At 47.9% G+C, this 17,752-nt stretch overlaps 1 long non-coding RNA gene across 1 annotated transcript; it reads left to right on the top strand.

Annotated features, from left to right (window-relative positions):
* Positions 1-4,303: 4,303 nt before the first annotated feature.
* On the top strand, positions 4,304-12,552 carry LOC309615042. The gene is made up of 2 exons (XR_014236517.1): positions 4,304-11,141; positions 11,735-12,552. It is a non-coding gene; the product is annotated as an uncharacterized lncRNA (long non-coding RNA).
* Positions 12,553-17,752: the final 5,200 nt, after the last annotated feature.

Below are 17,752 nucleotides of genomic sequence, written 5' to 3'. Positions count from 1 at the left end.
TCCAATCTTCAGGTTCTTCTTACAGATGTATTTTCTTTTTTAAAAAAATGCAACAATATGTATACACTACTGAATAACTGTACTTTGGAATAATGATTTCATAGAGATATATTAAATTTAATAACTATTGCTTCCGTGGTAAATAATACCAACAAATAACATTTCTCTATTTAAACATTTGCTAAAAATAATGTTTATGTATTATTCTTTTCTCCTTTGACAAATGTGGAAGCTATTCCAATTTCCATACAAATTCACTGGTATGTTTAAGGGGATGTCATTACAAAGCTATTTAGTTAATTTCTTAGCACCCCCGCCCCCCGCCAAAAAAAAATGAAAGAAAGAAAGAAAAGAAAAGTATTTGGAGTCTATAAATATGTTTTAACATGATGTGCTGTGTGATGATATATATGCACATTCAACGTATTATATATTAAGATTAGAGCTTTTCTCTACTATCTGCTTATTCAACAGAACTCACTCAGAAGATAATCTGTGAATGATCAGTCCCATTTAGTACATACCTTCAGTTTACAAATAAAAATACACACACACATATAACAATGCTTCCCTTAAGCAAATTAGGAAGTCAACCAAAATACTGAAAGGAAAAATATGACATAAAATTGTCATGTCCCGCGAATGGATTTGTGGAATGAATATATTCTCTGTATCCACACCCTCTAAACACTTTTCTGAGAGAGTGGAGCTTTCTTTGGCAAATATGTTTTTTATAGAATAGTCCTTTTAAAACATTCCATTTTAGGTGACACAGTTAGGTATTAGAAAGATTCCCACTCTTTTCCTGAACAATCTTATTTGCTCATTTGGAAAACAATTTGTGAAAGAATTATTCATTGTTCTTATGCATACATTTTAAAAATAATTCACCACACATGACCAAATTATTTTCAAAGTATACAGAAAGAGAAGAATACTAAACTTTCCCCTGCCTACATGTGAGAGCTTGTCAGCATTCAACTCCAAGGCCTTTAATCCCAGGCTTTAAATTATTCAGATAACAGTTGATTACTCCATTGCAAGAAGCGTTGAGCTCTGCAAAATCTGAGTAACACAATATTTTCTACATAAAAAAGCCAATCTCAAACAGTAGGCATCTAAGTAAAACACTTCCTGAGACCAAACCTTGCAACCCATTTTTTTGCATTTACTGCATAAACTCTGGTAAATACTACTGTAGTTTCCTACAAAGTAATTCTGCATTCTTGCTTCCATTACCAAGCCATCTAGTTCTACAGCTTAATTTGCTGAAGACACAATCCCCCATCCATACATTTTCTGGGTTTAAAGTCTTCTTTGAATCATAACAAGGGAAATGGTTAGTTATGTCACTCAGGAATCCAAAAGTGCACACAAACGAAATTTTAAACTTAAAAAGAATACTGCTTTGACATTCACTCCTATTTCTTTAGGAAAATAATTGTCTTATGTCTTTTGACCACCAAGATTCAATATCTGCTGCCTCTGTTCAGTTATACACATCAGCCATTACAAAAGAGCTTTGCTCACTTGGCTAAATTACAACCTGAGTAATGTAAAACAGACAGAAACACCAAGAACTATTGGCTTCCAACCCCAAATCAAAAGGCGACAAAATTTTGCCATCAAAAATGTCTAGCTGAGTTCCAAATGGATTAAATTCATCCATAAAGCTGATGTAGGTAGCATTTCACTTTGATGTATATGTGTCCATATATGCCTGAGCATGTGTTCATAATAAGCCCGTAACCAGATAAATGAAAGAAATACAATTAGCTTACAAACATCAAATAAGCTCTGTAAAAATTATCAAAGTTGAACAAAGAACCCACTGATTTTCGTGGTATGGAACATTTTGAACCATTTTCTTCCCTAAAACTACTCATCACATTCTTTCCCTTAAATCCCTGTCTAAGCACGGGAATCATCAGTTCCTCTTCATTCTAGCAAGCAAGTTTAGTCTTTTCAGACATCCGGACTGAAACATGATGAAGTAGAAAATCTACAGATTGCATTCAGTATCACCAAAAAGTACCACATTTGACTATTGCTCATACCATTTGGAAACCAGTCCTCACATGACTACTGGCCTGACACCTCATCCATCAGCAGGGTGCCCAGAGCAGAGCTGGACCGTCTTCCTTGCGCCATCTCCAGAGCGGAGGCCCAGCTGGGAAACAAGCTTATCTTCCAAGAGCGACTAGATCTTTAAGATCAGGCTTTAGTAATCTGACCTAAAGCCATCCTTCCTCGCAACAAAGTCTCCAACCTCTTCAGAGGAAGAGACGGGGAGGAAGGCAGACGAGGAGAAATCTAGGTCTCCGTGGCCTGCTTAGAAACTTTGTTGTGTCAGAGAAACTTTGGCCACTGGAGGAAAGTACCCTATGGTTGCTCTGGCTTTAGAAAGATCTGTCCAGGGCTTCTCAATCTTCTTTTCACCCCTCTCTCTCCCTCTCTCCCCTCTTCTCTTGTTTCAGAAGGGGCCGCTGGTCAGCGCTGATTAATAAGTGTTTTTTGTTGTGAAGTGTTGAATAATAGAGGATGGCCGGTGACCCAGTAAAGACTAAAGCTTGCTCTGGTTCATTGTGGCAAGCTGAGAAAGGGGCTTTCGGCCCGGGACCCCAAGCACTGACCCGCACACATCCCGCGGATCGCCTATTCAGCCTCACAGCCCTACAGTCGCCCAGGCTCCCATTGTTCGCCAAGCAACAATGGAGATTTCGCAGGGAAAGTAAAGCTCCTTTCAGATCCCTCTCTGATGTTTTGCATTTAGGGAAACACCGACCTCCACGTTTTTCCCCGACATCTTTCCTCACGGCAGTTAGAGCCGTTGCTTTTCGGGGAAACTTGTGTGAGTTTGGCGCTTGTTCGCCAAACACCAGTGTCCGGGGAGGCGAGACGGGGTGGAAAGAGGAGAGCCCCGGAGATTTTTTTTTTTTTTTTTTTTTTGAAACGCATTTAGAGGACGGAAGCCGCCTCTAGGGAGACAGGCGAGAGGGGGGGAGGGGAGAAGAAGACGTTTCCTCGCCGGGGTAGCCCGGGCGGCGGGGGCTTCGGGGCGGAGAGGTGGCCGGGCAGGCGGCCGGGCCCGCGGCCCCTCCAGGCCGGCCAGCAAGGCGCGCCGTCGCTGCGCCTTCCCCCCTCTCGCCTTTCTTCCCCGCGCCACGCTCCGCGCCTCCGCTCCCGAGAGCCGGGCGGCCCCGCAGGCCCGGGCGACCCTCCCTGCCCGGGCGCGCTCCGGGGCCGACGAGGCCGGGCGAGGGCGCGACGGCACAGGGGGCCGGGGCCGCGTCTCCGTCTCCGAGAGACTTACTTCTGCTCTGCTCTCCTGCACCCGGCCCGGGGCCGCCTTCCTAAGCTTCCCGTCGGCTCGGGGCGGGGGCGCGGGGCCAGGCCAGGCCGCGCGGAGACTCGCCGGGCCTGCTTGGGCCGGAGCCCCTGCCGCCGCCTCGCCTGGGCGGCCCCCGAGCGGGCGGGCGGCCCGACCCCGACCCCGGGACGGGCCGCGCGAACCCGCCGCCCCCGAAGCCACGGCTGCGTCGAGACCGCGGGCCTGGGCTCGTCGCGAATGCTCGCGCACCGCCCGACGCGTGCAGGCGAGGTCGGGAGGTCAGCGGGTCGGCCGAGATAACGCCGGAGGAGGGTGGGGAGCTGGCGGCTCCCCGTTGCCAAAGGAGTGGAAAGTCCGCTGGGGGGTCGCGCGGCCCGTGGGCGGCAGAGGGCGCGGGGTTGCGGGACCCGAGCCGAGGGCGGGGAGGGGGCGCCGCGTGGGGCTGCGCGAGGCCGGCCTCCCGGGACAGGCCGGGTCCCCGCCCTCGCGGCCGCCGGGACCTGCCCCGCTCGGGTTCCGCGCGCCCGCACGCCCCGGCGCGCGCCTGGGCGCGGGGCGAGGGCGAGGGCGAGGGGCCGCGCAGGCTGCGCGGCCTGGTGGGCGGCGGGAAGCTCGCACTGCGCCTGCCCGTTCGGCCCCGGCCCGCCGCCCTGCGCTCGCCAGTCGCTCCTTGACAGCTCCCCGAGCTGGGAGAGGAAGACGAGGAGGAGGAAGAGGAGAAGGTGGAGGCGGCGGCGGCGGGCGACGAGCTCAGGGCAGCGCGGGGGGAGGAGGGCTCATTGTCCGGTCCCCCCAGTCCAATTGATATGCTAATCCCTTTTCTGATGCCATAACAAAGAACACCTTTGCACTTTTAAAAGACTTTTGTGCCCTGGCTACAGAAGTTTATTATCCACTAATTAGCAACAACTTCTGGCAACGAGTTGGGTTACATTTTCATATGCTCCGAGCCCGGACGACGAGATGCGCAGGGCAGGAGGAGGATTGCGCGCCTGGCAAACGCGAAAAAAAAAACCCGGGGCCGGAAAGGAGTCGCCCGCTCAAATTCTGGGCCGATGGCGGGAGGCGGGGATCGGAAGCTCTCTTCTCCGAAGGGACCGAAATGTGCCCAGAGGAAGGTTCTTTGGGCGGGGGACTGAGCGATCCCTGGGCCCAGGATGTTAGATGACCTTATTTGATCCGGCACTGTGGCCCGCGTCGGGAGAGCTGCGCGGAGGCGGCGGCTGCGGGCTGCTTTGCAGGTGTCCCGGCCCAGCCATCTGGGGTGAGGGTGAAAGGCCCGGGCGAATGTTCCAGCATTCTCCTCTGATCTCTTTAGCTTTTTTTCTTTGCGGCCTCTACTTAGAATAACCCGCGGGCAAAGGAGCGGCCCATGAGTAGGAAAGGCCCCCGCAGCCTGGGTCTCTTCCTAAGGCCTCCCCACCGACAAGGCTGAAATTCCAGGACCCGGAAAGATGAGGCAAAGTTGGCATCGCTAGAGCCGGGGCGGGGGTGGGGGATTTGCCGGATTCGGGGCCCACCGGCATCGTCTGAGGCGGTCACCCCACAGAGCACACCCTTCTGGCTAAGCAAAGGACAGAGCCGCATCTTCCCAGGGGCCGGATGCTGTGCGCGCCGCGTGACCCTGCCTCCTTCAAGCTTTGGCAAGAAGTTGCCGATCTTTTAACAGCCCCACATCCCAGGTCAATAAAGTGGAAACGCATAGAATGAGCATCATCCGGTGCAAGATAAAGGGCGGGGGGACGAAGCGCGTTCCTTCTAGTGTCTCCAAAGAGAACGTCGTCTCTCGCCGCTAGTAAAACACCCGTACAGCGAGGCCTTCGGTCTGGGCTCAACCGAAGAGATGTTCTATCTTAGGTAATCTGAGCCCCCAAACCCAGCATTTTTAGTATATATATTCCGTCTTCTAAAAATCATCTTTCATTTTTGGTTTTCACTTTTTGCAAGAGACCCCGTTGGGGGGTATTGTTGAATTTTTCCCAAGCAGATGTCAGCCGGGTGCTGGAGGCCTTTGCGTCCTCCTGCGACAGCAGAGGCCGCAGAGTCCGGTCTGATAAATGTTCAGGGTGAAACATGGCCTTACTCAAAACCCCAGGGTGATTTAAGGTATAAGGGTGAATATTCAGAGGCGGGAGGTGACGAGTTAGAGTGTTCCATTCCCTTTCGATGGAACGGCGCGCCCTGTTATCTGCAGCCCGAACCTCTCCGGTATCCGAGTGCAATGTTTCCGAACAAGCGCTGTTAGAACCAGAAAATGAGGGGCCGGGAGGCGGGGGCTGACGACTTAAGGGAATATTGCTGAAGAAAATACAAAGAAGATAACCCAAGATATTAGTGATGTTGGATCTCATGATCTCCCAGACAGGGATCTCAGGAGTAAGAAAATATGCCCAGATGTCTCCTGAGCAGTGGCCGTGGGTGGGGTGAGGGAGGAGGTGGGTGGTGAGTGGGGGGTAAGAGGAGGGCTCTCTGTTGTCACCCTCGACCCCCTTCATTGAGGATGAACAATAGCCGGGCCTGGGGTTTTTTCTGAAAGAGAAACTGCAGGAAGGCAGAGTTGCTCTTTGTGTCCCAGCCCTTTAGAGATGGGGGAGCCATACACACGACCCCCCCCCCCGACCATTGGGCGGTGTCCACAAGATCTGGACCCCTCAGAGACTCTCTGAGGGCTTTTAAAAAAGAAAGAAAGGAGAGAGAGAGAGGAAAGATAGAGGCGCCGGCCCTGTCGCCTGGTAAGGCCCACTCAACCTCCGGAAGAAACCCGAGCAAAACGGAGAGACCCTCAGAAGTCTCCAGGCCGGGTGGAGGGGAGAGTGAAAACCACACACCCTCGCATGGTGTCAGCCTCCCCCCTCCTCCTCCCTCCCACCGCATCCCCACGTCTGATCACAGTTGATTCTGCTTACGTGTGTATTTCAGATTAAGGATGTATTTATTTATTTATTTAATCCTTCAGCTCTTCCCACACCACAAAAAGACTTAATTCCTTTCCAAGGCAAAGGGTTGATTTTAAAAAGGCTCCATTTTAAATCAATGGGGGGAAATCAGACGACTGTGACCTTGACGTGTGAAATGGGGGAGGGGCGGGTAGATTTGGGCCCAAACCCTTGGCCTCTCCATTTCTGGGGCGTCCTAGGCCCTTTCTAAGGGCACCAACGAGAAGGGGGGGTGGGTATATTTTCAAAGGTTACCATTAACAGTTCATTCGCTAAAGTTGGGAACTTGGTATTTTCATATTACGTGAAATACATGATTTAATTATATTCCAAAAACAAATTAAGGACAGGCCTTCTACACAAATTGGAGGCAGCTAAATGCTCTTTTGTGCCTGCAGCCCTCGGGTTGTTAAAGAGGCTGCTGATGCATGAGAAGTAAGTGAGTGATTTAACTCATTGGGATGCAGGAAGCGACCTGCCCTCTTTTGAAAAAAAGAGAGAGAGAGAGGGAGAGAGAGAGAGAGAGGGAGACAGAGACTGAGACTTCGAGCTGGAGAAGAGAGAGGGAGGGGAGAGGAGGGAAAAGATGGAGAGAGAGAGAGAGGGAGAGAGAGAGCGAGAGGGAGAGAAGGGGACGCAGAGGGAGGGAGGCAGGGAGACCAAACCCCCGCTTTCCTGCATTGAAAGCTTCTGAATTTCAAGCAGAAAGTAGAAGCAGCCCCACACGGCAATGAGCGTCTTTCCTTGGGCTGCATGTGCAGAGCGTAGACAATGAAAATCTCCATCCCCCTCCCCCATCCCCGCTAGGCTACAAGATTTTTGTTTTCGTTCCTTCTCAACGGCGGAAGATGTGGAAAATCAAGTACCTAGAGATGTGTATATATTTTGAAAACAAACAAACAAACCAAACAGGCTGAGACGCGGATTACCCAAACGCGCGCCGGCTGTAAGTACGATCTTTTCCTGCGGTAGCCCGGCTCCGCGTCGCCGGCGGGATGGAGAGGGTTCGCTTTGTGAGTTGGGGGCGCCGGTTGTGTTTTGGTGGTTTTATTCCCAGGGCTGTCCTCGAAGCTTGCACTTTCCGCACGTGAGCGGGATAAGTGTTCCGCCCGCGGTGGGCGTGCAGAGCAGGGCACTGGCTGTCTTGGATGCGGCGACTTGGAGCGGCGGGCGGGGGACGGCGGGGGGCGCCGAGCCGAGGGCTTCCCGCGTAGCGAGCATCCTCGAGAGCCTCGCGCCCGGCTCCGGGCTGCAAGGTTGGTTCCTGGCAGGGGATGGAAATCAGGTCACCGAGATCCTTAAGCTCCCGGACTACCAGACGTGCCGGGGGGACGGGATGGAATTGGAAGGCGAGATCTGAGGCGGAGGAGGAGGAGGAGGAAGGGAATGCCAGCGCCCCCGGCCTGGAATGGAGTCTGGGGCCGCCGCTGGTCCGGGCCCTCGGTTTGTGGGACTTAGTCTTGCCGGGGTTAGCTGGCTAGCTAACATCGCGCCTTCGTAGGTAGATGGGTCTTCTCTCTACACCTCAAATAAAGGATCCTCTGGTGACAGGGGCTGAGTGAGGGTGGGAGAGTGTGTCTCAGAGCGCCCAGGCGGGAGAATTTGTGGTTCTGGGGGAGGTATTTTTTTGGCCTCTTGGAAATGTGCAAGAATTCCGCGGGCTCACGCTTTCTTTGTGTGTCGGGCAGCGCCAAGCGCTTTGTGCTTCACAAGGAGAAAATGGCGAGTCCTATTGTGTTTAGGCCATTTTCTTCCGGTACAAGGATTTTTCCAAGTTCTAAAGACTTCTTCGGAAAGTAGCCTTCTCTTGCCCGGAAAAGTGTGAATCGCTGTAGTTCGGCCCCGTGGCCTGGGGTGGGTACCGACCTCAGATTGGGCAGGAGCCTGTTTTCTTACCGTTGGGATACTTGTATCAAAACAAAAATATGACCAGTTTGTGCAGGTCGATGCCCTTCAAAGATCCGCAGTGGCTCTCAGGGATTCGGAAAATAAGTGTCTGTTTATGTGTGTTTATATACATATGTATATAAATAACATACTTTTCCTGATAATCTGAAGGGAAAGATAAAGGACAAAAGACACTTAAGTGTTTGGAGGAAGGAGGAAAGTTTTTTCTTTATTCTTTCACCCCCTCAAGGAACCCCCAGGAGAGGTTAAATGTTACTCTGCCAGGTCAATCTTTTGTTTTTTAAACCGAAGGTGAAACGTTATTTTGGACAGAAGGAATTATTACGCAGCCTTAACTACTAGACCATATGCCTCCTTTGCTTCACAAGAAAAAAATTATAGGGTGTTAAAGAAGGGATTTAGGGTAATACTCTTAGTGCTTCTGTATGTGCATATGTGTGTGATTATATCGATATCTATCTATAGAGAGAACTGAGAAGGTTGTTGTTTGGCCTTTTTTCTTAATTTGTCATTTTTGTAAAATTTTCTGCACTTGTTAAACCATGTGTAAAAGTGGACAAGGATGCCTATACAAGGATGCCTTACATTTTTGAAATCAAAACCAAAACAAAACAAAATTGCAGGTTGAAAAATACTATTTCCTATTTACTACCATTCTTTGGACCCCTAAAAGTTGTGGTGATTTTATCAGCTCAAGATGCAAACTTTCCCCATCTGCTTCCTGTACTCTAAATTTGGTGGCAAATATAGAAAAATGAAAACAACTGGAATGGAAGAGAGAACTTAAAGCCTATAGATGTTCCCCTCTTGACATTATCTTAAAATGTTACAGCATCAAATTGGTGCAGAAGCATTGTGATTTACATTTTTCAAAATGCACCACTAGCACCTCCCTTCATGTGGATCAAGACCATGGACAGCGAACTAATATGAAATCACTGAGCATAAAAGAACTCTTGTAAAATTCTGTGGAAGCAGAATGGAGGTTTACATTCAAAACATGTTGGGAGACAAAAGCAATCTTTATGATTTTTAGAAGGAATTAGATTCCTTTAGATTGTGGCATTTCAAACTTATTCTACCAAGTTTCAAAGAAACAATGACTTATATACCCTGCTCAAATAGTATATGTTATTTATCCAATTAAGATAAGAGGAGGTCTACCTTTTGTTACTGGTAAATAACAAGTTCAAATCTGTCCTTTTAAGACGTGGGCTGTTTCTTACAAGGCCTTGAAACAGAGTGAGGATACAGAAATGTTACTCTTTTAGGCTGGCATTAGCTGAATGACACTGGAATAAATTCAATTGATTTTTATCAGCGACTGAATTTCTAAATGCATAGAATTTGAAAAATTAAATGCCACTTTGATAGACAGGAATGATATGAATGGAGATATAATCCAGCTACTCCTCTACTCCTGTTTAGGATTGTAATATATAATCGTCAATGCAGTGTTGTCGGCAAATCTTTTTCTAAGAAAATCGCAGATCTTTTCCATATATATTCATTTGGTTTGGGGCACATGGTTGGTTCAGTGTGGCTCTGTGTTGGAGATCAATTTATTTTGTTTCCTACATTGTATGAATTGCCTTTATTCCTTTCCAGAATTGAACTTCATTTAAAGCCATTTCATTTGTGGATTACATAACACATTCAAAATTGCTCATTTAAATTTCCAGTTCCATGTGTCTTTTGGCTTATTTCATAACCTGACTTCAGTGTGACTTGTAGAGGCCTGGGAAATCATATAAAGCAAAAATAATACGCAGGTGTGAAAAAATAAAATAGTTTATAGTTAATTAAATTTAAATTTTAAAACGACATCAAATTCAAGAGAGTTTAGGCTTTACAAATTAATTAATTTTTGATCTTTACTCATTGGATTTGACTATAGAATAAAGCTGCAGTTACCTGAATGTATAGATTCTTAAAATTAGGTGCTAGACATATTTTGGACACACACACACACACACACACACACACACACACTTTTTTTTTTTTTTGACAATGTCTTCAAAGTACTTGCAAAGAAAATGCAATGATCAGGACCATGGTGAGGTCCCCTTGGCACACCGAGTGGTGGCCCAGGGCTCTGCTCGGGACGCGGACCTCGGTTGGGAGAGGGTCATTGTTTAGAAAGGCACATTAGTCCCAAATGGCATTCGTGATAAGATTAAACATAAACCTAAACCTTGGCCTGGAGAAAGGTTGGCGGCGGGGTGAGAAGAGGAGACGCAGATAAGCCCTGCTTCTGCTGCTTGCGCACCTAATTAAGAAGCCGCCCCTCATCTGGAGCGTGGGCTCTGTCCGGCCTAAGGTGCTTATTTTGCTGCTACTTGGCCGTCTATGTGCGAGGGAACAAGAGCCCAAAAGCTTAGAATTAGGGATCTAGATGAGATGTCCAGAAAGTGTGGGCTCTTGTCTCCATTTTAGGGAGAGGCAACCGAGAATGGTGACTTTGACCTGCCTTGAGCGAGCCTGAGCATTGACGGTAGGGCTGTGAGAAAAGGGCTGGAGAGACTGGGGGCGCGACGTCTTAGGGGGCTGTCTTTGGGCCACTGTGTCGGTGCCAGTGGGGTGTAGAGGCAAGGGCAGGGTGCTCGCCCTCTGCTGTACCCAGGCGCAGCTCTTGGGGGCTGAGCGCCTTCTGCGGCTCTTTGGTTTCAAGGACACAGCGAGCTGCTCAGGACTTTGGGAGCCAACATCTGTCTGACTGGTGACGTCAGCAGCCCGTGTAATCCTCTTGCGCTGAAGGCAGATGCCTTATTTGTTTGGCTGGAGCGAGCCATTAATCCCTAATTCTGGATCAGCAAGCGAGGGGGAAAGACCGGACCGCTCCGATCCACCCCCTCCCTACGCCCACCTCCCACCCTAAAGCACCTTATACCACGGAAGCCTCTCAGCCTCCTCTTTCCTCCGAGAACGCGCTCAGCAGCGACTGAAAACGCTTTGGTCCTCTGCAGGTTTGAGCAGGGCTAGCAAGTCTTTCTGCTTCGGATTTCTGGGGCTATGTGTATATGTAATTCTTTCTCGCATCGATCGTTTCGATTTTCTTGCTGGGACTCTCCGGTCTTGCAGTTCGCAGGGTACTGAGCCACGAAGGGGTGGGGATTGGAGAGTGCGGATCCCGAGTGTGGTCGGAAGGGAAGGGGTGAAGCGGGGGGAAAGGGGATACAGGATGCGGGGACGGCTGGACTGCACCGGAGGACCCTCTGCGGACGCGTTTTGACCGTTGCAGCTGCCGAAATCCCTTCTCGGGCCGCGGCGGTGCCGCAGCGTCTGGCCCCCGGTCTCGCGGCTTCCGCGGCCGGGACCTGCGCGCACCTCCACCGCGCCGCCCCCCGGGCTGCGCGCCTCGGGCTTCGCGCGCCGCCGGCCCCTCCGCGCCCAGCCTGAAGCCTGGGGACGGAGGTCGCGGCCCGCCGGCTGGGCTCCCGTCCTGCCGTCACCTGATCTCCCTCGCCTGCTCCCTCCCGCCTCCTGTCCCTTCTCCCCAGCCTCCCCCTCCTCCCTGCAGCCCCCCTCTCTAATTCTGCGCTGTGATTCTGTTTTTCAGGGGCGCGTGCTGGGGTCTCCGCGCTAGACCGGCTCCCGGCGGCCTCTGCAGCCACAGCCGAGCTCGACGCCGCCCCGGGGCCGCAGTGGCGGATCATCCCCCCTTCCTCGGACACCGGGGCCGGAGTGGGCCTTTCCCTCCCGCGGACCGCGCCGTAGGGGACGCCGAGAAAAGAGCCGCCGCGCCCGCCGCCTCCTGCCCGCTGTGCAGAGGGCTCCGCCCGTAGAGGTCAACTCCCCTCACCCCTTCCTCTCTCCTGCTCGCCCTCCCTCCGCCCGGCCCAGGCTCCGCCAGCCTCCCGACTCGGGCAGCAGTCTGAAGAGTGCGCGTCCGCTGCGCTGCTCTGAACCGTAACCCCCAGCCGGGCCCAGACCCGAGGTCCGCGCTCCCCGGCGGCGGGGAAGCCTTAGCGAGCAGCCTTTTCTCTGCAGCAGAGCTGTAGCCTGACCAGATGGGCCGCCCAGCTCTCTCGGGACTAGGCAGGTGCGGTTGAGTTAATTTTTCCGCATTACAAAGAAAGATGACCCAGCCGGCCCTTGGACTCTCATCTCTTCCCCAAATCTCCCAACCAAAACCGCGGTAACGTTATCAGAGGACACAGAGACTAGGCATGTCTGCGTGTTTATCTTACATACACACACGTATGATTACTGTCTTTTTTATGTGCTAGATCTCATCCCCGACAGCAGGAAACGATTGGCAAAGCTTTCTGCAGCAGAACATGCAATGGCGCGGTCCTTACAAGTGACTTAGAAGAGATGCAGGGCGAACCAACTCAGTTAATTGCCTTCAGTAAAATAACATGATTACGAAGTTAGTTCTGTACCAGAGGGGTAATTAACTTCGATCCACGCCGTCACTTGAAAACTAGATTTATTTCTAGGTGTGCTGTAAATGGCATGCAGATATATGCATATGTATACGCAGACACATGCATCGTCTACACTTCCACGGAACAGACTAATTAGCAGCGGCTCTGGCAGCTGTGGCAGGAGGCGAGCTGAGACAGGAGCCGAGTTTGAGTTACGACTCTGAGGGAGTCACAGGGACTCGAGCTCCGGGCAGGGGAAAGGGCAGGAGGAGAAGTGTGATATTCGCAGTGTCTCAGTTACTTTCCGGATCAAGATCAGACTCTGCCCTCCGTGTTCACAGCGGACCTTGATTTAATGTCATACAATTAAGGCACGCGGTGAATGCCAAGAGCGGAGCCTACGGCTGCACTTGAAGGACAGCAGAGCGTCTTAGGATAAGAAAGCGGAAAAGGCACTTGCAAGGGGCGCTGAGGGGTGGTAGAACGAACCCATCCTTTGCCACATAAAGACCCTCAAACTGATTCCGGAACCAGCCTAGTGTTACGAAAGCAAAAGGGTCATAGTTTTCACTAAGAGCCTCGGAAATCCGCAGGCATTAAATCCCCAGGGGGATTTTAAGGGAGCTTCAGTGACAGCTGTCAGGAGAACAGTAGTTCCCGTCTGTGCAAATATTCTACAGAGTTGAGGCGTTTAGAAAGCAGTGGCTCTTTCGAGAGCAGGTAGTGTGATTGTTTGCAATCCTGGGCCAAGATGCGGAAACAAAACAGAAGTGAGAGAATGTTAACATTAAATGCCGCCCTCTCCACATTGCGCACGAAACCTCCAGTAGCTCAGCTCCTTCGCGAAGCTCCGAACACCCGCCCCCGGCCCCCACCTGTCCCCTTTCTCTTCCCATTCTCGAGTTGGCCTTGCCTGGCTTAAAACGAAAACAAACGACAAAAAACCAAGACGATTTCCTTGTTTCCATGTAGCCGCAATGGTCAAATCAGTCAAAAGAGTAGGACAGGGGGGAAAGGCCAGGCCACAAACTTTAGAAGGACTGGGCAAATTAATTTATTTGGAAGCCACAGAGCTGGACTTTGTTAAGGTAATAGTAGTTCCGCACCACGGCCTTGGAGCCAAAGACAAACTCAGCTGAGAAAGCGAGGCTTGATAGATGTCTTTGTTCTGCCTTGGCCTGTAGGGGGTGGGAACAAAGGAGAGGAGCGGAGACAGGACTCGGTGAAGCGGCCGCACCCTCGGCTCCCGGCGCTGTCCGCGGTGCTGACCGCGGCCCTCTTCTCTAGGCAATTTTACCAAAAAAGCGATAGGACCCTCCTGTCACCACCCCAAAGAATAACTGGATATTAGGTAGCTTGCGAAAGAAAATTTAAAAGCAAGGAGATGCCGTAAACCGTGAAACCTAATAGTTTACCGAAATAGACCACTCTCGCTCTCCCCACCCTTGGCTTGTACTTTTCTGTCTTCACTTATACAGATGCGCTTGATCTATGTACATTGGGAAACAATTTCCACTAGATCCCTAATTTCCATTTAGTTAGGCTGAAAACCGAATCTCGGACCTGCAAGAAGGAGAATGAGGAGAATGAAGGCTTTTCTTCTTCTTCTTCTTAAGTCTTCTTCCTTAAAACATACAAAATGTAAGGTCTTCAGCTCCGCACCTTAACGGTGCTGGTGTGCTCACCAGAGGGATTAGCGACGGGCTCAAGCGTGGGCCTCGAGACTGACCAGGAAGGCACGGGACGGGGACTGACTAGGTGAGACCAAGCAGGAGCTCGCCCAGCCTGCCGCCTCTGGCCGGGCTGCAAGCAGGGCGGCCTTCCGACGCGGGTCCAGAGAGCCGAGCCCCGCAGACCGCTTAGCGGCGCCGAGCATGCTGCGCGCTTTCCGGCCTGAGGGAGGCACTGCAGAGCCAGGAGGCCTGAAATCCGCACTGCGGAAAGAAACCAAACGGCAGCACCCTCCTAGATCCGGCAGATGGAAAAGGGCAGGGTGTTTACTGAATCCTAGGAAAAGAAGATTCGCTTTAGAGCCGAGGGTCGTAGGGGTCAGTATTAATACATTCAATAGATCTTTTAATCCCTCAGCATATTTTATCGTCCTAACCTACATATTGACAGCATTAAATGTAAATAATAAAAATTTAAGTGCTCTAACTAAATAATGGATCAAAGAGGCGAGAGAGAGAGAGAGAGAGAGAGGAAGAAACGGAAAATCAACCAATTTGTAGCCAGCCTGGGCTCTCAAAAAAAAAAAAAAATTGTTGCGCGTTTCCTTGCATTTGCTTATAAATTCACAAACGTAAACGATGTTAAAATTAGGACTAGATAAAAACAATCCAGACAGGGCAATGGAGGCAGCAACACCGATTTCGATCCAGACACAGAAATGGACTGTAAATGGGTCATGATTTCATCAGAGTCGTTCTTTTACACCTGAATGGTGGAGATGTATGAAATGATTCAGAAAACATCGCCGCAGAGCTCAGTATACTCAGTGGGAGATGTCCTCGCCCCCTCCCTCAGGGTAGAATTTATTTGTCCTCTGATTTTAGAACTCCGAGAGTTTGGTCTTTCATATCCATTGATGACTTAGGTATATATTTTATTTTATACAATTTGGAAAGGAGTAGGTTAAAATACATTAGGGAAAAAAGGGCTACTCGAATGGTAAAAGGAAAGGGTTGGGGAATATTCCTTTTGTGCCAGTTAAGATGAGTCAGTGGACACTGAAGTGGGTTTAAAGCATTACACGTTATCGTGGAAGCCTTGATTTCCTTCCAGTATTCATGCAACTGAGCTGATCTCCTGCGTCCGCATTCCCTCAGATATTTCACTAAACCACAAGGGTCCAAGGCTGCAAAATATTCCTGCCTGAGCTGTGTTATAATTCATATTACATAACTGGGACACACTTAATCTCCCTCACCCTAATCCTTCCTTTTAAGGACGGTCTAAACTCGTCTGCAGAAAGCTTAATCTGTTTAAAAATTACTTTCTAAATAGAAGTGAAGTACATGATATGAAAGAGAGAAGGTAAAATACCACTTAGATAAGGGAATACACAATTCAGTAATCTGGTTGCCGTGATTAAATCTAGAGTGGTTATCGATCCGTAATATTTCTAGATTTTTAAAGACTACTTATTTTCTATTTCTCTTAAAAATAAACATCCGCTTTAATGTCCATTGCCAATTTCCCTGCTCTGAAATTCTATGCTCAGCATTTTGCAGTAAAACAATCCCTGCTTCGCAATTGGAGAATTTCGACGCGTCGTGTGGTGGGGCCCTTTGACAATCGCAACTTTCATTCAGTGGTCTCAAATTACAGCTTCTCGGAATAATTTAGGAACAGCTTGACCCTTTGAGATACTCAACGACAACCCTCCAGGGAAATAGTGTGTTTCCGTCCTGGGAACAAGATGCTAGCGCAGTGCGCCAGAAGGTATCCGTTGTCAACAGTGCCAGAGCGCCCTCTGCTGCCCGAAAGAGGCAGGACATCAGTTACAAAAGCCAGATGGCACTGAGTCGCAACAAGCGGTGAAAATATTAAGCTCTTGGCAACATTTAATCTGTGAAATTTAAAAGCTCTCATCATATTGTACTTTTGAAGGGGCCACCTGATTTTGATTTTGAGAACTCCCTGGATAATTTCCTTCATTCTGAAGGGTAGTAAAAAGTCAGTGTTTTGAAGTTTTCTGTCAATTTATTTCTGCAGTTACATTTCCGCATCCTTTCTTTCTCAAATTTTATATGGAAATATAAAATTGCAAATCGAATTAGAAACCTTTGTGGTGAATAGGTGATTAAAGAAGCCTTTTCCTGGTTTCTCCAATAACTAAGATCTAGTAAAGGAAAAAATAATTAAAGATATCAAGCACAGGTTGTTTAATTTTTTTAAGGTAAACTTTTAAAAATTAAGGACTGAGATAAATAATTGTTTTCTTGTTTTGAAAATTAACCCAGATTTGTCTCAGGCTTTTACTTTCAGAATAAGAGAGTTATGTTTGATGAAGAGGTTGAAACTTTTTCTTTGCACTAATATGTACATTCTTTCTACCCTTGAAATCTTTGTAATGAATTTATAAGCATACTTAGCTTGCAGAGACTTATTCATAAAAGAACCCACTCTGAGCAGAAATCATCAGATATGGTCCCAGCATAGGCAATTCATCGGTGTTACTTGCATTAAAAATGAGTTTTTCAGTATGGAAAATCTCTTCTCAAATTAAATGGAGATTTTTTTAAAAGTTAAAAATCCTTTAAAATTTTTATGTAATATAGGTGTATATTGACTAAAATAAATGTACAGCTGTATTAATTCAATGTTGTGAATTTCAAAATTATAGCCTATTTCTAAACACACACACATTTTTGCCATAAAGACTATTGTTGAATATATCGGTGCTAATGTAATAAAATGTTTCTATTAATTATGTGGTTATTAAATAAATATTGTAAAAATAAAGTTCTGTTTATTTTATGGTGTCAGAATGAAATAGCTATCTAATATCACTTATTTAATTCTAATTTTTAAATGAAAATTCTTATAAGGATATTAAACTATAAGGTTGCTGAGAACATTAGGCTAAATGTTTAAAATTATATGATTACATAATTAGCTATAACAGAAAAAAAGCCTTGATTAAATGTTAAACTAAGTTAAATATTTGTCCAAATATGTAAAATTTCATATTACTGTGGGTACATTTGTCTTCTGAAAGCTGCTTCTGCAAAGAATGCATTATGGCATTATAATTGAGGTATAAAAATTGTTAGAATTTTTATGTTTTCTTTCTAAGCATTCTTTTAAAAGCTTAAAATACTAATTTTCTTTTTGCTTAATTTACATTTCTTTCTAAATAAATTCATATTTTACCCAGGAGAGAATAAACACAGTGACATAATTTTGCTATATTCCTGATAGGTTTTATAAGTTTAAAACCAACTTCTAGAAGTAAATAAATGCATGATACATAACAAACCTTTTTTTCTTTTAAAAATCATTTGCTCTATTCTTTAAAAGAAAAATGGAAGAGAACTACCTAAAAGAGCTTGTCCAGTGTCCAAGAGATGCTACCCAAGATGAAGAGCATGCACCAATATTTGTCATTCAAATTTGTATATAATTTGGGTTTTAACCTCTCTTTATTGTACAAGGGTAACATACTGTAACTGAAACACTCCTCCTAACTTCCTCTGGCTATT

Source organism: Balaenoptera borealis (assembly GCF_965194805.1).
Source record: "Balaenoptera borealis genome assembly, chromosome: 17".
NCBI lineage: Eukaryota > Metazoa > Chordata > Mammalia > Artiodactyla > Balaenopteridae > Balaenoptera > Balaenoptera borealis.
This window is presented reverse-complemented; position numbering and strand designations above follow the sequence as displayed.